Raw genomic sequence first — 19,970 nt, 5'->3', positions numbered from 1 at the left:
AATTCGATCGGGAAATAATCATCTGAAATATCTTTTGTTATTTACGACTCGATGGAAAATAATGATCTCGAGTATTCCGTGATATACCATTTAATTCGGGGACACACGAGATCCGATACCGTCCGTCGTGTAGATATATACTATATGAGATAATTGCGAGCCACATTCGATCAGGCGACTCATGCAACGGATGTCACAGGACGAGCGTAATTTCCTGTGTTAGTATTTTCCTATTACCGTGTTACATTTAAGCTTATATATACGCGAGCCCAACATCTTCATCTCGCCCTTTAATAAAATGCGAAATACTTATATGGCTCATTATAGATCGGAATCAGATGTCACATATATCACAGATCACAGATTATAAGCGTCCGCAGGATTTTTCCAGGAGGGGGCATGATTAAATGTTTTTGTATTACACGTGCAGGCAAAGTGGCACTTTGTGTACGTGTTTTCTGTGCGGAAAGCGGCCGATTTCCCACGCCGCCGCAAAATGGCGGCGTGCGATCGGCCACCTCGCGCACAGAAAACGCGCACAAAGCCACTTTGCCTGCACTTGTAATACAAAATAGTATGTGTATCACGTGCGGATTGACAATTATTCACTCGTGTGGGGTGGTCGCACTCGCTTTCGGCTCGTGCGTCCATCCCCCGCACTCGTGACCAATTGTCAACTTTCCGCACTTGATACACAATATACTATTCTTAATTTTTTAAAATTTAGTTTTCATTTTTTAAAATATTAAAAACGCCCGTGTCATAGATTGAACTCGGAAACCCAAATAAATGAAAAAACTCGGGTCATTTTTCGTACTGAATAATTTTGTGAAAGAACTGAAATTGCCAGAGGGAAGTGCAGTAATTCGATGCATATTTTGCGACGTAGTTGGCGAGACAAGCCTGCCCGGATCGATGATTTTCGACCTCCACGAGATACCCGGTAGGTGCATCATTGTCACGGCACGGGACGCCCATCCTCCCCCTTTCCAACCCTGCCGGCGGAATGTCACCGCGAGAGGCACTCTAGCGGGCTTAATTGACGTAGACTCGTTGCTAATTAGTTTACATTACGCTCTCCGTATCCTCCAGGTCCTGCCAAGTCGCTCTCGATATTGCGAGGAGCTCTTTAATGTCGAACTACGTGTGTACGTACGCAAGTGTGTATGTGTGAGTGTCGCCCTGCAACGTCGGCATTCTGACGCACTTTCGCCCTTGCGAGTGCGTAGACTGCGTTATTTCTCGTCGATGAACGTAATATGCTGAAAATATGCAGACAAACAGCGATAAAATCTGCAAAATACGACATTCTCGTAGACGCGAGCCAATGACAACGCCGATGTACGATTTATAATATAGAGACGGTAAAAGAACCTCTTGAACGCACTCAACAGAGAGCGCGCGATCGATTGATATCCGTAAAGTAACATGAATTTCCAAATGATTCTGTCTTCAGACTCTTGTTGATGGTCAGCAGACGTTACATTTTTTACGGACTTTTTATATACGTCTCGACTCGATAGTGACGTAAAAGAATAAAGGACGCACAGGTTCAATTTATAAAAAATTATTAATATGAATCGTAAATCGCGGAATATAAAATATATATATATATATTAAAATGATATAGAATGTATGAAAAATAATGAAGAATCTTTTTGCGGTGGAATCTGCCGGAGCAACTTCTTGTTGAAATTAAGTCCCGAGTAGCAGTAGCCAGCTTCCGGACCATGTCGTGGAGTCAAAGGATATGAAAGACAAGGGTAGTCAAACGGAAGGAACAGGCTTTCACTTTTGTAAGAAGATAGTCCCCGGAGCAGCACTTTGAAGTGCGGTTAACAAAGGTGAAAGGCAAGGAGATAAAAAAACAGGAGAAAAATAGTTTAACGAGGATGTCCGCGAACGTAATCAACTTAGTTATGAGAATTGACAAAGAAAAAAACGGAACATATACACACAATTTTCACGAAAGACATTGAAGAAATGCCCAGAGAGGATTCGCTTCACTCGCGGAAATTTCCGTTTCTTGTAAACTTTTTATTAACATTTCGCGGAATTCTCTTGAAAACTGGAAGATGAGTTAATGAGATGATGACGTGAATATTTCAATATTTAATTTAAAATATGATATAATATATGTGTTTCCTCCCTTTTTTCGTTTTCAATTTATAAGTATGAAATTGTAAGTGGATCAACGAACTGACCAAGTTGGTTACACTGCGGAGAAGTTTGTGATAAACTATTCTTCTTCTGTTTATTATATTTTCTTGCCTTGCGTTTGTTAGCCTTTCATTTTGATGTTGCCCCGGAAACTGTATTTTTTGGAACGAAGAGCGATTTTTGACTATTTCTCTGTGTTTTCTTATAAAATGTTTTTTTTTTTTTAAATACAAGTATTTTTCACAAAATACTTTGATTTTGTTTTGCAAGAGAATTGGAAGCTGGTAGCTAGTTTTAGGTAAAGTTATAACAATTTAAAGGATCGCGCTTTGAGAGAAACTTTTACCAAACTTGATTATCGCTATCTTTGGTATTTTTTTTGTTAAATTGCGTAATGACTTTATATTGGAGAAATTTAGAGGAGAAGTTTACACGATATACTGAATCATTATCGTATTTACAAATAGCATTCTCATTTACGTTAAATGTTACAATATGCGATAAAGCTTGTTTCCTGTATATTTATATATTTATCAATAGAATAAATACTTGTTTTTAAATACGTATCGACAAGTTCGTATCTAAGATTTCTATTTCATTTTTTTTCCGCTATCGCTATCCACATTTGCATGCCGAAATAAACGATGGAAATATAATCTGATCAAACGCGGAGATTTAATGAGTCGTAATAAACGGACAGATAATACTTGCTTATGAATTATACACGTAACGGTGATCACAATCGACTCCAGCGACGGATAAATGCTAATTTATCTTAATTCTTAAAGACAAAGGAACAATACGAAAAACAATTTCAGATATAATGAGAAGATATCATATCAGAGGATACCGACGAGAGACGGAATCCGATTATACGAAGCAAAAGAGACGATTTGAAAGAAAAAAAAGTAAATAACGATCGCGTTTCCTTTGACAACTTAATTCGCGAATTAATCATTCAGTTCCGTGGTCCAGCTTTATGCGGCGCTCGAGAGAAGAAATTTATCCCAAAACAATCGCCTCGTCTCTCTTTCGCTGTATTTTAATTTACTCCGGAATGGCTCGTCGATAAGCAAAGTAACGTCTTTCACTGACGCGAGACAGAAGCTTTAATTTACATTCCTATTCAATGCTAATGCATGTTACTGCGATTGTAAATCGCGTTTACCAGAAAGGAATATATTATATTTATGGTAATCTTTTTTTTTTTACGGAGATTATAATTGGAAAAAATGATTAAACTTGATATTTTTCCAACGAGACAGAGATTACAAATTACAGTTCAAAGGAAGGAAGTCCGCCTGAAATTTATATTCACAATTTATACTTAAAATTCACGTATTAATAATCTGTTTTCATATACATATTTTTGTGTCGAATATTTTTATTTTTCGATGCATTTCTTTCTCTCTCTCTCTCTTTACGGGGATATTATATTGAAAAAATATTACTCTCCACAAACTTGATATTTTTTTAACGAGACAGATTGCAAATTATAGCTTAAAGAAGATCCGTCTAAAAAAGATTTATATATCCGTATTTTTATTTTTTCTTTTTCAATCCATCTCTCTCCGTTTCTCCGCAACTCCTTCCCTTATAATTGTCAGAAACTTTTCATCCTCGAGTCATCTCGGAGAGAAGCATATGCAACTCGCGAGTGCATTGTCGTGCATATACTCTCGAATATATACACGAGGCAGAGAGTATCATCGTTTTCCTCTGTTATTTTCGCTCCGGCACCGCGACTGCTTTTCAAATATGTTTTCACTTTATCCGTGATATTTTCCTCGTCGCGGGACGTCAAACGGGAACAACGTGACCGCTGTGACACGCATACCAATGCACGCGAGAGAGATCCAACGTATATATGTATGTATGTATATATTGTATATCCGATGCCGATTTCCGTTACTTCTTCATATCCACCAGTCCTAGACACTATCGATACGAAACTAGTTGGCGAGACTTCCCAATTCAATTTTTACAGTTTAAATTGCATTTCGGGGAAACTGTAACATGCACACACATCTAGCGTGTATACAGTAAATCTTTGCACAACGCGATATCTATAACGCGGTAAAAAAATATGCGACAAACCTCGTGTAACATGATGGATATTAACATTTCGATTTCTTTACCTAGTTCGATTATATTATGAAGTCGGCTTACATTATGAAAAATTATATAATTTAAGGTACATAAAAAATGAAAAAATTCTTGAATCTTATTTTCCTACGTTTTATTTGAGAATAAAATAAAAATATTTTTATTGTTTTAATGTGTGTTAAAAATAAATTAATTTTTAATAATTAAAATATTTTTAAAATATTTAATTAAATATAAATTAAATAGTTTATAAAATAGCTTTCATAATTAAACTTGTATAACACAAGAAATATGTCTATTTTATTTTAAAATAAAATAAAAATGTTTTTATTGTTTTAATATGTTAAAAACAAATGGTTTTTTTAATAAGTAAATAATGAATAAATAAATGTTTAATTAAATATAGATTAAATAATTCATAAAATATCTATAATTAAAACTTATATGACACAAGAAATATGTCCCTCTTATATTTATATCCAGACTGAATCGTCTGAGTGCAAAACTTTCCCTGATTAACGATTCGACTGCATTACGCGTTCATAAATTAGACCCAAGTGCAGATTCATCGTCTCGAGATCGTCGTCTAGAGTTGTCGCGATAAATGATCGTCAACATTATTCAAACGTTAAACGCCACACGTTGAAAGAACCATATTGTGCATGCAAGGCGAATCTTCTGACCTGTTGCAAGCTTTCTTGTTGATTCTAATCGAGCGTCCTCGATAGAAGTTCGTAGACGCGATGCGTTCTTTCTCCTTTCCACTTCGCTTAACTACCGTTTCAGTACCTCGCTATCAGTATAGGAAGAAGTCGCTCGACTATAAATGATACTTTCTTGCGATTACTCAGAATTAAGTTCGAGTCTCGCTGAATACAGTCTGAATACTTCGCGATAGCTCTCGATATATATATATATATATATATATACTGGTTCAATAGATAACTTGGTAAATACTACGAGAAAATATATAAATACATTATATGTATTAAGGTTTGTTATTTATACATTGATAAGATTTAATTTTTATATTCATGTTGTATCTCTTATTCTAACAAGTCTAATTGATATCTAAATCATATATCATAATCTTGGTAATTACTAAAATAAAATATTATATAATTATATAGATGATCGGGAATATCTTATAGATTATATTAAATGTTTGACAAGAGAAATTACATCTCCAGCTCCGATAATGTCTTATTCTGATTGTCTGTATAATTACATATATAATATTTTATTTTAGTAATTAATCAAATCATCTATGATATATGTGATTATATATTAATCAATTTTAAGTACATATAAAAAATATAAATCTTATAAGTTATGCAATCAGGAATATCTCATAGATAATATTAGATGTTTGACAAGAGAAATTACATCTCTAGCTACGATAATGTCTTATTCTGACTGTCTGTATAATTACATATATAATATTTTATTTTAATAATTAATCAAATCATCTATGATATATGTGATTATATATTAATCAATTTTAAGTACATATAAAAAATATAAATCTTATAAGTTATGCAATCAGGAATATCTCATAGATAATATAAATATTTGACAAGAGAAATTACATCTCTAGCTCCGATAATGTCTTTATATTCTGATTGTCTGTATAATTACATATAATATTTTATTTTAGTAATTAATCAAATCATCTATGATATATGTGATAATATATTAATCAATTTTAAGTACATATAAAAAATATAAATCTTATAAGTTATGCAATCAGGAATATCTCATAGATAATATTAAATGTTTGACAAGAGAAATTACATCTCTAGCTCCGATAATGTCTTATTCTGACTGTCTGTATAATTACATATATAATATTTTATTTTAATAATTAATCAAATCATCTATGATATATGTGATAATATATTAATCAATTTTAAATACATATAAAAAATATAAATCTTATAAGTTATACAATCAGGAATATCTTATATAGAATAGTTAGACAAGAGAATAAATGACACCTCTAGCTCCGATAATATATTCTTCCTGCAAATAAAAATGTTGTCCCCGGATTCCTCGTTCGGAGAGAAAGTACACGGAATCACTTTCCGAGATGCTTAACACTCTTTTACCGGCGCGGCGCGGCGATAAGAAGTAAATTCATTACACGTCGATCCAATTTGAAATTCCACGGTCACTCGAACCTACCCTCCGGTCTAGCCGCCCTTCGAGCGCGCTTCATCCCGCTCGTTTTCCTTATCCCGCTTCCGGGATTGGCTATATTCCGGCGTTAGGCGCACATGACGAGGGCCGGATATGCGCGCCGGCGGATGCGCGCGCGTAATACGCGCTCGCGAGCAGTGTCGCGTCAGCCCCCGGCCCTGCTGCACCACGTACCATCATCCAGGTCCAAGAACCTATTACCTGTTCTCTTCTTTCTCTCTCTTTCTCTTTCTCTATCTGTCACTCTCTCTCTCTCTCTTTCTCTCTCTCTCTCTCTCTCTCTCTCTTTTCTCTTATCAACCGACCGACCGACCGACCGACCGACCGACCGATCGACCGACCGACCTAATCCAATCGACCCATCCGCCAAAACGACAAATCGTGGCCAGCCGTCCGATCGCCACGTTGTCGACAGTCTAGAAAAAGTCGTGCCCCGCCGTTGTTGTTGTCGTCCACGTCGTGCTTAAGCCGTTCCATACGCAGAGCTAATCATCAATCGGCAAGTTCCTTAAACACTCATTATTCTCATTCCCATGCGGGATCCAGTTTAGCACAGGTATAGCGATCGGTTGCAACCACCTAGATCAGTGTTCTCCAATCGAGATTAGCGAGTTTATCACGTTATAGAGACTTTGTGGTAGATTGATTTTTTTTTTTTTTTTTTAATATAAAAGGAGAATGTAATGTGAGAGTGCGAATGTGCCACAACAGTAAGTAATTATGGAAGAAAATGAATAGGAAAGACAGGGAAAGCACTGATCTAGATCGTACATGAGAACCACGTGATCGATATCTCATCGATTCTTGGGAATGCGACGAGAGAACAATTGATCGCCAAGGGGGTGCGATAGAAAATCAATCGATTGATCCTTTCGGAGTTTGACAGACATGTTGGTCACGTGGTATCGTAGGGATGAAACTCAAGATTACACGACTGTCTTCAACGGAGCTAAACAGAAAGATACATCTCTCCGAATTAGAATACACGTGTAAATACCGAGCATATGGACGTGTGTCGACCATATGTACGTTTGCGTGAGTATACGTGAACACACACACACACACACCCACAAACACATACGAGTAGAAACGCGTGCGCGGAGACCTCCTACATGTAGAGTCTCTTGTTTTGATCATAAACGCACACATGCGCTTGTAGCAGCTCGACTCGGCGATTCGGATAAAATATGGCTACAGCAGAATTGATCGCGAAATATTAAAAAAGTCATTTTTCTCAGCGTCGCCTTTTTATCTGCAATTTTTTTCTCCTTTCTTCTATTTTTATCGTTCTCTTAATAAGCAAGTACTTTATTAGATCTTCGAATAAATTAAATATACGATTAAATTTAATGTATTAAATTAAGACATTAATTTCTCATTTCATGCATTATATCTATTAATATTTCAAGGATTATAAAATTCATTAAAAAATAATTATCCTTGAAATAGCCATTAAAAGAAACTGAATTATAAATCCAACAATCTCTCACGCTTGTCTGGTGGAATGGTCGACTCCATCCAAATTTCCCGGTTAATTTTTTTCGTCTCAAAGACGAGATTCCCAGAAGGAATCCACCGTGACCACTAAATCACAGTGTTGATACATCACGTCGGACATTCGTACAATCAAGCAGCATGTAATAAATCGTGGTTGAATCCAGGTATTTATAAACCGCGTAAACACTGGCGCGCGCCGAGGAACGGCTAATTTATGCGTTATAACTGACTAACTATGTTACAGCTATCTAAGTTATGACTCACGCACCGAGATGAGCGCGAAACGAAGCCGAATTAACGGCCAAAATTTCGCGCCCCATCCGCGAATTATTTATTTATTTATTTATTTATTTACTTAACGAGTAAAAAAACCCTTTAGAATCTACAAAACAAATAATAATAAAATTACGTATGAGCAAAAAATAAATTAGAAATTATTTCATACAAATTCGATCCGTCCCTCTCTCTCTCTCTCTCTTTTCTTTCTTATTGTCAGTCGCAGAATCCCCGACGTTCTAAAGGGAGGATTAAAAGTTATTTTTAACTCTCTCGTGTCTCTCTTTCTCTCTCTTTAAGAGGAGACTCGTTCCCGCTAAGTTAAATAGACATTCCGTGTAAGAAGCTCTCCTGCGTAATTACATAATTAGCAAATTAGCCTGAAATTAGAGCGAGGGAGAACTTCGAGGCACGCGATTTTCTCGAGTGGTAGTAGTTTCTCTATAAATGCGAAGCTTGTAAAAAATTTGATACAGAAATCCATCGGGTCGTTCCTCGAATAATCGCGTTTTTTCATCCTCATCGCGCCGCGACTTCGTATAAGGGAGGCACTTGGGCGCGAATTTGCGTGTTCCGACAAATGGCGTATTATATCTGACGGAGAGAATACTATTATTACATCAAGAGACAACAAGTGCGAGACTCACGAGGGTATGCGAGTCGCGGCTCGAGACGCGGATTCCGTTAATAACTCACGCTTGGTGAAAATAGACGCGCAGAAGAGAGAAAAGGGGTGAATATGCGGTGTACTTGGCCGGTTAGAGAGAAAGAGAGAGAGAGAGAGATCAGGTCACCGCCACTGCATTTTCTCTTACAAGAGAGAGAGATATACCTCGGAATGCCTCGGCGTTTTTCTTCGAGAGAAAAGTTCTTCGCGAACCTCGTTTCTCTTTTTCTCTCTCTCTCTCTCTCTCTTTCCAGCAATTACACCCTTCGAGATACATTCTTGTCTCCCCTTCACGGGATAAACGAGCGAATCGCGAGCAATCGCGGCAGGGGAGTATTGGAATCCACAATGGAATGCGTATACTATACGTAGCATGCGGGCGTCCGCAGGATTTTTACGAGGAAGGGGCATAATTACATTTTTTTTGTTTTTTCTTGATTTTTTATTTATTTTTTTTTTTCTATTAAGGGGATTCTAAATGTTCTTGAGAAGTCTGTTGTTTTTTCCTGTTTTATCGACAAAATGTGAAGTTAGATAAATTATAAATCTATTTATTGGCTATACGGATTGTTTTTTACCTGAAATTAGAGCGCTTCGCCTTTTGGTAATATTAATACTTTAATTTGTACGGGACAAAGATTTATCTGTATAGTTTCATATATCTTGGTTACAGAATTATGAATGTTTAGAATTCCAAGATATATGAGACTATACAGATTGATAAATCTTTTTCCCATACAAATTAAAAAATTAATATTATCAAAGAGCAAAGCGTTCTAATTTCAGGTAAAAAAAAACAACCTGTATAGCCAATAAATAGATTTATAGTTTATCTAATCTCGCATTTTGCCGATAAAACAGGACGGAAATCACAGACTTTTCAAGAACGTTTAGGATCACCTTAAATATGCAAATAAATTCCAGTGATTATTAAAAAAATGAGCTAAATTTGCTTAATTTTGATTCCAAAGGGGAGCACAACGCCCATGTTACGTAGGATATTTTTTCACGTGTTCTCTCAAAGAAAGCTAGACGAGAGCAAGAATTGAATGAGATGTCAGTCGAAAGGTAAACGATTTGATCTTGGCAATTTTGCCGAGGATCATCCAACGTATTGTTTCGCATTACCTTATTTATTGTTCTCTCCAGCCAATTTCAGACTAAGTTAGCGTCTTTTCAATTTCCATCCCCTACATCAAAGTGCAATTAAGCTACCCCGTTCGAATTCAGGTCCCGATGATGCCATTCTTGTTCTCGCTTTCTCTCTCTCTCTATCTCTTTCTCTTTTGTTTTGTCTTTAAAGGAAGATTCAAAGCAGAGAGGCTTTCACATTATCTTTGCCACGACGGCAGTTGACAGTGTGTGTCGAAACTTTTGTTCCAGTTACGTTAGTCTGGAAAGGGAGAGAGAGAGAAGGTAGAGAATGGATAGAGGAGAGACGCACATAGAAGGTGTCTGTCAAAAGAGGCGTCGTCATGTACCGGAGGCGTATTTCCGCTATCTTCGTCCGCTTGTCCGTTAGCAGGAGAAAGAGAAAGATAGAGAGAGAGAGAGGGAGAAGGAGAATGTGTGTATATATGTATGCTTGCATGTAGATGGTGCATGTCGGGACGCAGAATAACTTGCGTATCTCTGCGGGCTCGGAATTTCCGTGTTCTGTCCACAAAATGCGCTGATAAATATCTTATCAAGAGGCTCCTGTGTATTAAAGATAGACGAAGAAAGCAGCCGATTCTATGCCGAGCGAAAGGGACAGAGTAGATACTTTCAAATAACGAGAAAACTTATTTTTCTGGTCATCGATTGTCGATATATCCCAGGTAGCAAACTGACCAAATATTATTTTCATTTAACTATTTATTAGCTATGCGGAATGAAAAATGCTTCACTAGAGTTAAAGTATTCATAATAATAAATCTGGGCTATTATATGTGTATATAAAAAGAAACCAAGAAAGTTAAATAATTACAGTTTTTTTATCGTTTCATTTTTATATAACATATATGTGGTAACCCAGATTTGGTAATACGAATACTTGATTCTAGTAAAGGATTTTTCATTCTGTATAGCCAATAAAGAGTTAAATGAAAATAATATTGTATTTGTCGATAAAACAGACCTAGCCAGCATCCTCTTAATGACGTCAGTTTGCTACTTGGAATGGGATATGCGTCGCAATTTTTAGAAACTCATTTTATAATCGTCTATGTATATTCGACGCGAAATTTGTTTATGACTCGCGATCGCTTCTGTCTCTGGCGTTGAAAATTTTAACCCCCTCGACTCTCGGCGATATAAAGTACGGATACGAACTACGAACGGATATCGGGCATGAATGACGAGAGCTCTCCAGAGTGCGAGAGAGCGAGATCCACATTGACTTCGGGGAGCACAATACCAATCATAGATTGGAAGCGGATTATTCGCCCTCGCGTTTCATACTTCGTGTCAAACTTTTTTTTTTCACGCGCGCCGGAAAGCATTCCGCGTTTTCGCGAAATTGTTCACGGGATTCGCGGAAATGCAACGTTTGACAAGAGATATTTATACGAGGAAAAATGTCACACGAGCACCCTCGACTTTGTTCTAATCAAACGACCTTCCACGTGTGCGATTTTTTTCCCATTTTTTTTCTATACTCGCGCGCAGAAAAGAGAAAAGATTCCGAGAGGGATCACAACCGCGAGAATCGAATTGGCGAAGAAAAACGCGAAATTCACGCTTCACTTTGTTGGATCGGCCTGAAACGGCCCTGGCAGAAAAATCGAATTCCGGCGTGTTAAAGATCAAAGAGGTGCGACGAAGGGAGACGCGTAACTTAATTTCTTTATTTTTAGTCGCTTTAGCTCGCGAGTGCGCCGCGTTGGAACGATTCGTACTTTGAATTTCAAATTTCGACATTTTCTTTCAATTTTCTTTTCGTTCTTTTGTACGTGAACTACAGAGAAAAAGATACGTTCTTACTGATAATCATGATAAATTGAAATTTAAACTGAAATTATATCTTAAACAAAAGATTGATGAAGAGGTCTGAAAATAATTCCGTTAAAATTCATTTCAATATTTTATATGTATATAAATTTAATATTTAAGTTAAAATTAATTAAGATCGCTTTGATGATTCATTGAAGAAGAAAAAAAATTTGATCAAACGTGTATTCAGTAGCACGAAGACCGAATATAAAACATTTCAGCTTGAAAATATAATTTTATATCTGGTTCTTTTTAATTAATTTCTTGGGTAGGCGCAAAAAGATGGTAGGTTTCAAAGAACCGATTGCATGGTCTATTTATTTCACCACAGCAGTTCTTTCTCCAATAAAATACTGCAGAGATTACGCTACATTTTTGTCAAGTAAACGTGAAGGGTTGTTTCACGAGCGACCTGCTTTTGGTTTAATAATAAAATATTCAACAATCACACACATTTGTCAGGTTTACATTTTCCTAAATTATATTTTCATCATTTGTGCTTCAAAATACCGCGATGGGTAATTCAACTTTTTATTTATAAGAATGACTTTTGTGGCGGGTAAAAATGTAATAAAAAAAAGGCAATTAAGGAAAAATTAAATAATATTATCACAAATGAGCACCCGCTTGTGAAATAAACGTTAACTTATATTATCGCCTACATTACACGTTCAATTGGATTTACATTTTCATTCTAATTAATTTCAGTTGTTAAATATTTATATCGCGTTCCATTTATTGCGTAGAATAAAATTAAAATTTGGCGGTTTGAATTTGCGACTGCTAATAATACGCGAAAAAAAAAAACAAAATTAATTTTTTCACGCACGTCAGAGTTTAAGATAATATTGTTCGCTACATTTTCCAAAAATTAATTTAATACAAAATGCAGTATTTTAAAATTCAAAAATACGTAACATTTTTGGCGTTCGCGACTTCTCTGTCCTGGAAACATAGAAACTCTCCGATCGATTCGACCTGTCAATAATAAATGAACCAACGCGGTCTTTGAAATTGACTCGTTAGGTGGAGAATTCATCTAACGTTATCGAATCTCTTAAGATAGTCCATCGGCGTGACCGAGTTCGCGATTGCCTCCCGAGGCCGGCGACCTCGAAAGAGGATGGTGTCCTCTTCCTTGATAAAAGCGATCACGAGCGACTCGATCGCATAGAAACGAAAGTGCGACATTATTCGGGGATTGTTCGCGGCGTTTCAACACAGAAGGAAGGGGTCGAGTCGATCGAGAGAATCCTCTCTCTCTCGCCGGGTCGCTTGGGTCTATAATTATACGCTGCAAAAACAATCCTTACTTCATGATACAACGAGAGTGTTTCGCGATTCGACGGAGTAATTAGGCGACCAGCCAAGACCACTCAGCGATCCAAACGCGAACAATGATGTACTGGTTGCTCCATTTTTTCGACTCTCAACAAAACGGATATTTATTCCTCTTCGCTGATTATTATAATTCGCTCGAGATGTGAATCGCAATGTCCGCGCTTAATTAATTCTCGCGATGCAGTGATATCGTCTTCCTTTGAATTGAATCTCATTTTCCTTAAAAATAACCTTAATATTTGTAATAATAATAATACATGAATTTTTAAATCGGCCAATAGAGCCCAAGCGCGAAAAATTAATTCTTCGGAACTGTATCTCTTGGTTTGAGATTACTAAGTTCCATATGTAAATTAATCTCGAACTTTACATATGGAGAAAAATAGGCGAGAAAATAGGCGAGAATTAATTTTTCGCGCTTTTGGGCTCTATTGGCCGATTTAAAAATTCATGTATTATTATTATTAATAATATTGAGAGCCGACATATATTTCTTAATATTTGTCTTTCCGATAAAATGTATTTCGTACGAGACCTGTTGTGTTAAACTGCGCGACAGTAAAATTTGCATAAATATTTTTACAGCTTTTTACGTTACCTCGGATTTTACGGGTAACATTGCTGTACCGCTTTGGAAATAAAATGCAATCGTAAATCTATAGGGGCTTTATTAGAGTGTATAAAGGGTGGGGGAGAGAGAATAAAACGCGGTGCGAGAAAAATAGAATTTTCCGCCACATAATTTATCGGTACATACGAAATACATCGCGGTAATGTCGCGGGCATAACCTACTTCCATGGAGGTCCATTTCCATTCTTCTTCTTTTTTTTTTATACACATATGCGCGAGTAATAAAGAAAATAGGTCGAGGGTGGTTTCCGTCCTATAGGATGGTTTCGCTAAATGAATATTAATGCGCGTCTAGTGCTAACCAGCCCCCTCGCATTTTGGAGTTTACGAAAACGGTCTCTATATGCTTGGAGAATAATTTTTCGCCTCCTCCTCCCTTTTCCCACCCTCGGTTTTCCCCCAAGATTTTCCCGACTCCCCGAGGAGTTTCCGAAATTATTATTTATTAGCTATCCTCGAGAAGAGAGAAAATTATATGTCTCTCTTTGAGAGTGAACTGTAAAATAAAACCAAATTGATTAAATATGAATTTCGAAGTAAGAAAAAAGAGGGAAAAAGAGGAAATAATAATGGAGTCGCGCAAATGTATCGGAAATGTATAACTGAAGAGCGAGATTTCACTCTCTCTTTATCTTTCTTCCTTATCAAATCTTCTCTCATTTACCGGCGCTCATTTCCCAGAGGAAAATGAGATCCCGAATCGGATTTCAAGCCTTTCTCTACGGTACTTTTTTAATCGGTTACGCGCGGAAAAAATATTATCTGAATAAACCGAGGGAGAAAGAGAGAGAGAGAAAGAGATTCCAGAACAGATAATTTTTTTTCGACACGAATGAATCCGCGATGCGTCGAATGTAAATGTTAAATACGAGAGATCGAAAAATATTGAAATAAAGATAGAATTATCATGTATCTGCGTTCAAGCATCGAGTGGAAACGTTTAGATATACAGGGTATCCGGTAACTAACGGACCAATGATTAAGGGCGGATTCTCTGGCCAATTTGGAAACGATTTTTCCTTAGCAAAAATGTTGAGAAGTCAATAATTTTCGAGTTATAAGCGATTGAAAAAAAAGGGTTTTTTGAAAACTAAACGTTTTAGAGTTAAAAGTCTAACATAATTACATTCTTCAATTAATTTCAGGTAGAGTTTATTATAATAAAATTTTAATTTGAGGCTTAGTTATAAAGATACATAATGACAAATATTGGAAAGTTGTAAAAAATGATGACTTTTTTCGACATTTTCGCTGAGGAAAAATCGTTCCCAAATTGAAAAAAATGGGTTTTTTGAAAACTAAACGTTTTGGAGTTAAAAGTCTAACATAATTACATTCTTCAATTAATTTCAGGTAGAGTTTATTATAATAAAATTTTAATTTGAGGCTTAGTTATAAAGATACATAATGACAAATATTGGAAAGTTGTAAAAAATGATGACCTTTTCCGACATTTTCGCTGAGGAAAAATCGTTCTCAAATTGACCAAAGAATCCATTTGTAATCGTTGGTCCATTAGTTACCGGACACCCTGTATAGGTTTAAATGTGCGTTGTGAAGCTGTTCACGCGATTAAACAACTTGCGTTACGCTATGCACTTGATATCACTCCCGGAGTCGTGTAAATCCGGAATTAAGACATATCACCGACTCGAAAGATCGGAGATCCGGGACTTTGCTCTTCAAATCTCGACAAATTCTCAGAAAAATTTACCGGACCGCCTCCGAGCATATACATACTTCGGACGATATACCTATTCAATTTTCCCTCGTAAATCTCTCCCGAGGAGAATACTACATTTATCCTCGTCGTCGCGCGCGAGAGATCCTCAAGTGTATTCGTCCAGGAAGGATGGCGGCCGCCTTCGTTTTGTTCCCAGATGCGTTAATCTTACCGCCTCTCGTCCACGTCCGCTCGCAAGTCGTTCTGGTAACCGCGGAGGCAGGATATTTCGTGCACGTAGTCAATTTACTCAACGAAATGAGTAGCTTACCGGAGTGATGGATCTCGCGACAGAGCGCCGTCCTATTAACCGGCGGAAAACAGACCCGAGTTGCATTAATTAATAAAAAGAAAAGTAAAGAAACGACTGAAGCGAGGCCTTAATATAAATGGCGCCAGTCATAATTTAGCATCTCCAAATTGATTTACCAAATTGCAGGGTTGGGTTAGTATCTAGATACATCTCGCGCATCTGAGATATATTCGAATTTAAGTATCTATATCTGTATCTAGATACAAAACATGGTATCTTGATATTGTTTTTTTCAGATATATTTTCACATTTTTTTAATAGCCCCATTTTCTAAATTTTTAAAAGATCAAGACTGCAAGTTATCAATATAAGGATTGGTTAAATTTTAGTACCATGGCGAAATAGTCGAATAAAGTTGTAATATAAATAAAAATATTAATAAAGATGAAAGAATTATTCAGTACATTTTGAGCATATTGCCATTATTATGATAAAATATAAAATATAATTTCAAAGTATCTGATATGTATCTGAGATATTTTCTAAGTATCTGAGCATCTGTATCTATATACATTTTAATTTGTGTATCTGTATCTATATCTAGATATCTTTTTTACACGTATCTTTATCTCTATCGAGATACTTGTTAAATGTATCTTATCCATCACTGCCAAATTGATGGACCAGACAATTCCGAGAGCGAATTACAGTTTCACATACGTAAAAATTGGACATTTAATAACATCTGAAATAAAACATCCTTTTCTTTTTATCAATTGAATAGAATAATAAATGCTTTTCCGTACGATAAAAGTATATACATGTAGAAACAAAGCGCGAATCTATTGATTTTATGTTAAAAACAAACAAGTTTTTTCAATAAAAAACTTAGGTACTTTAATCGTGGAAAAGCATTTATTATTCTACTCGACCGATAAAAAGAAAAGGATGCGCATAAATGATGTTTTATCGATAAAATATAGGACAGGACGACGTTTAGGATTCCCGTAAGAAATTATCGAGAAGAATGAAAACTTTGACACATCTCGGTCGATTTAAAATATCAGACAGTCAAACCGGGTGTTATATATTTTTAATTGAAAATCGATCGAGTCGCTTCCTCTCTTCGAGATAAATAATAAGACTATCGCGATAAGTAGAAACATAGAACGGGAACTACATCGACCAGCACGGAAATTGTCATCGGCCTATTCGCATCTCTAGAGAGACTCTAGAGTCAGTTGTACGTCCCCGGTAGACCTCTCTGCAGAAAAGTTGCACAAAAGTTAAAATTAAACATCGAACACTCTGAAGCGCGAACCTGGATAGCTACGCAGTCTCTTTAAACACAACGGAATTGCTCGCAATTAAGTCCAACTTGATCCCTTCTCGACAAAATATACATGCACTTGTTTTCTTTCGCATACTAATATCGGGGAGAGACAGGGAATGTTATAAGCGAACTAAAAGGATCCATCTCGCGCAGCTCGGGAAGAAGTGGAGTATAACTAAACAGTAAGATATGGTAGTAATTTAATCAACCAACTCTGGCAAATTAAGTGATCTTTATTTAATATTCACGACGTTTCGGCCATGGGTTTCGATAGTTAATTGTTTCACATTATCTTTTATTAAATCTTGTCGCATTCTAAGATCAGAAATTAAGGTTTCTTAAAAAGAGTTGTGTTTTAGCACTTGATAAGGGCCGAAACCCATGGCCGAAACGTCGTGAATATTATATAAAGATCACTTAATTTGCCAGAGTTGGTTGATTAAATTACTACCATTTTTTAATTATCATCTGGTGACTTCACAGTTTTTTACATCTTTTAAACAGTAAGATATTGGAATTTCTCGAAAGAGAGTATGGACTCTTGAGGCAAATTGTAGAGCAAGTGACGGGACGACGTGTGCCAGGCCGGAGCCTGTGTTTTTAAACTCGATTATTGTCTCGCAATTAACGACCGGTCGAACCCCCGGGAGTTAAGCAGATTACGAACTAGCGGAAAGTTGGACCTGCGCGTCATAATGCAATTGATTCGCCCATATATGTGCGTCACTGACAGGCGCAACCTATCCCATGATCGACCGGAATTTTCGAGATGGACGCTGCCCGATATGAGGAAAATCAATTTGCCGTATGCAGCGTTACGGTATAAGTATATATTTCGCAGGAAGTGTTGATCAAAATATACAGCATGCATTTCAAAAGCTTCTTTATTCTCGATCATTTTTTCCTGGTCAAACACACACGTGTTCGCAATTCAATTAATTTAATCATAAACGTAATTCTTGCCAATCGCTAATCAATAAATAGGAAAATCAAATAATCGACCAAAATAGGAAAAATCAATTGATTAATCTTCTAGACGTTTCGACCATGTGATTGTGGTCCTTATCAAGTGAACAAATCAAGTCATAACAAAACTTGACAAATTATTGTCGAATTAAAATATTATTGATTAGAACCACAATCACATGGTCGAAACGTCGTGAAGATTGATAAATTGATTTTTGCTAGTTTTTGGTCGATTATTTGATTTTCAATTAATATTTAATGTTCGCGAGGAAAGAGAGAATTGATCGCTCCTTTCCAATTTTCATAAGCTTGGAATATACGCTGTAAAGCAACTAAACATAGGAGACGCGTATTTTTATACTATACTCATACTTGTGGTTTCTCTCTCTCTCTCTTTCTGTGTTAAAAATTGTACGTTTCTACATTTATCGCCCTCCCTTCTTTCTTCGTTTTGCCGCGCTAATCGGGTTTGTCGAACGGTTTTTATAATACTAGATAATCTCTGCCGGAATTAAATTTCCCTTCTTTAGATTAGCCGATACGTAGGTATGGAATTGTCGAGACCAAATTTAATTCTTACAAGTGTCGCATCGATCATCGAAGCCCATTCTCAACTCGTAGGATATAATCATATTTTTCATTCATTAAATATACCATTTTTACATATATTCATATCCAATTTGAAAATATACTATTTTTATATATATTCACAGCCTGATCGTAATCTCGAGAGGGAAAGAGAGAGAGAGAGACGAGAGGAGAAATAATATTAATATAAGAAAAACGGATCGTCCACTCGCTCCCCCTTTTCTCGCGAATGAATCGCAGTGTCGAGATTGAATCAATATAATCAAAATCGGATATCGAATATTGAATCAGTCTCTACGACTGTCGGTACATAAAACGGCGAAAGATTTCGCGCACTTCCACGGTATAATTTCAAGCGGGTTTGAAATATTTCTGTCATGGAAGGAGAGGAAGACGAGAGAATTCGGGAATTGTGTGTGCGTGCTGTAGAAAATTGTATCTTATCTACATAATAAAATACAATTTTTAGCTCTATAACTTGCTTATAAATAACAAATATCGGAAAAATATTCAGGTTGTTAAATTATTTTTGAAACAGCTCAAAATAAAATATATTTAAAATTTATTGATTCTGAATTTATTATCAGATTTATAAGATTCAAAATATTAAGATTGATATTGGACACAAAGCTCTCGATACGTCTTCGTAACTTGTTATATTTATAATAAGTTAATACATCCATGGTTTATAAGACTTTGACAAAATACACGTATGGAGAGAGATCAAAGACGCGTGTTACTTTTGTATCCCCATACAAGAATAATTCGATGGATCTAACGACGTTACTTTGTCTCGAAAGTGGAAAAGTCCCTTTCAAGATGTTCGGTCTCTCGAATATTGCGAGTCGAGGAAAGAAGCTTCCCCCGTTTCAGTTCATTTCGCATCGGAGTACCGCGTGTAGGATTGAAGAAGGTAGGGCGACGAAATAAATGCGGTGACTTGCTTAAGTCCCTTCTGTTCGATAAAATAACCAAGTGTTTCGCGTCAGAGCCTACTTTACACTCGACGGTCTGAGGCAAATGCTATCTACGTGAAGTGTAGGCTTCTATCTTCGACGGTCCGCCATGTTTACGGCTCGCACCTCGAAGGCTTCGCTCTTATTGGATGAAGCCCCGTGTAACTGCGGCTATACAATTACGAAATCCTTTTAATGCCCTTCATTCGAGAACGCGTGCACTCATTACAGGGTACTTTTCAGTAACAGAACGCAGTCGTGCACTATGATTTGTAACTGGAATGCTGCTTACCAGCTCCTT

At 36.5% G+C, this 19,970-nt stretch overlaps 1 protein-coding gene across 1 annotated transcript in view; it reads left to right on the top strand.

Moving 5' to 3' along the window:
* Window positions 1-6,603: 6,603 nt before the first annotated feature.
* mub (poly(rC)-binding protein mub) overlaps window positions 6,604-19,970 on the top strand; it is a 94,985-nt gene continuing 81,618 nt past the window's right edge. The window contains exon 1 of the mRNA XM_085483126.1: window positions 6,604-6,649. The gene's annotated coding sequence lies outside the window, so the exon portion shown is untranslated. The remainder of the gene's footprint in view (window positions 6,650-19,970) is intronic.

The sequence above is a fragment of the Nylanderia fulva genome, unplaced genomic scaffold, assembly GCF_048542155.1.
Source record: "Nylanderia fulva isolate GAGA-0341 unplaced genomic scaffold, ASM4854215v1 Scaffold23, whole genome shotgun sequence".
Classification (NCBI taxonomy): domain Eukaryota; kingdom Metazoa; phylum Arthropoda; class Insecta; order Hymenoptera; family Formicidae; genus Nylanderia; species Nylanderia fulva.
The sequence above is the reverse complement of the archived record's forward strand: the minus strand, read 5'-3'. Positions and strand labels throughout refer to the sequence as shown.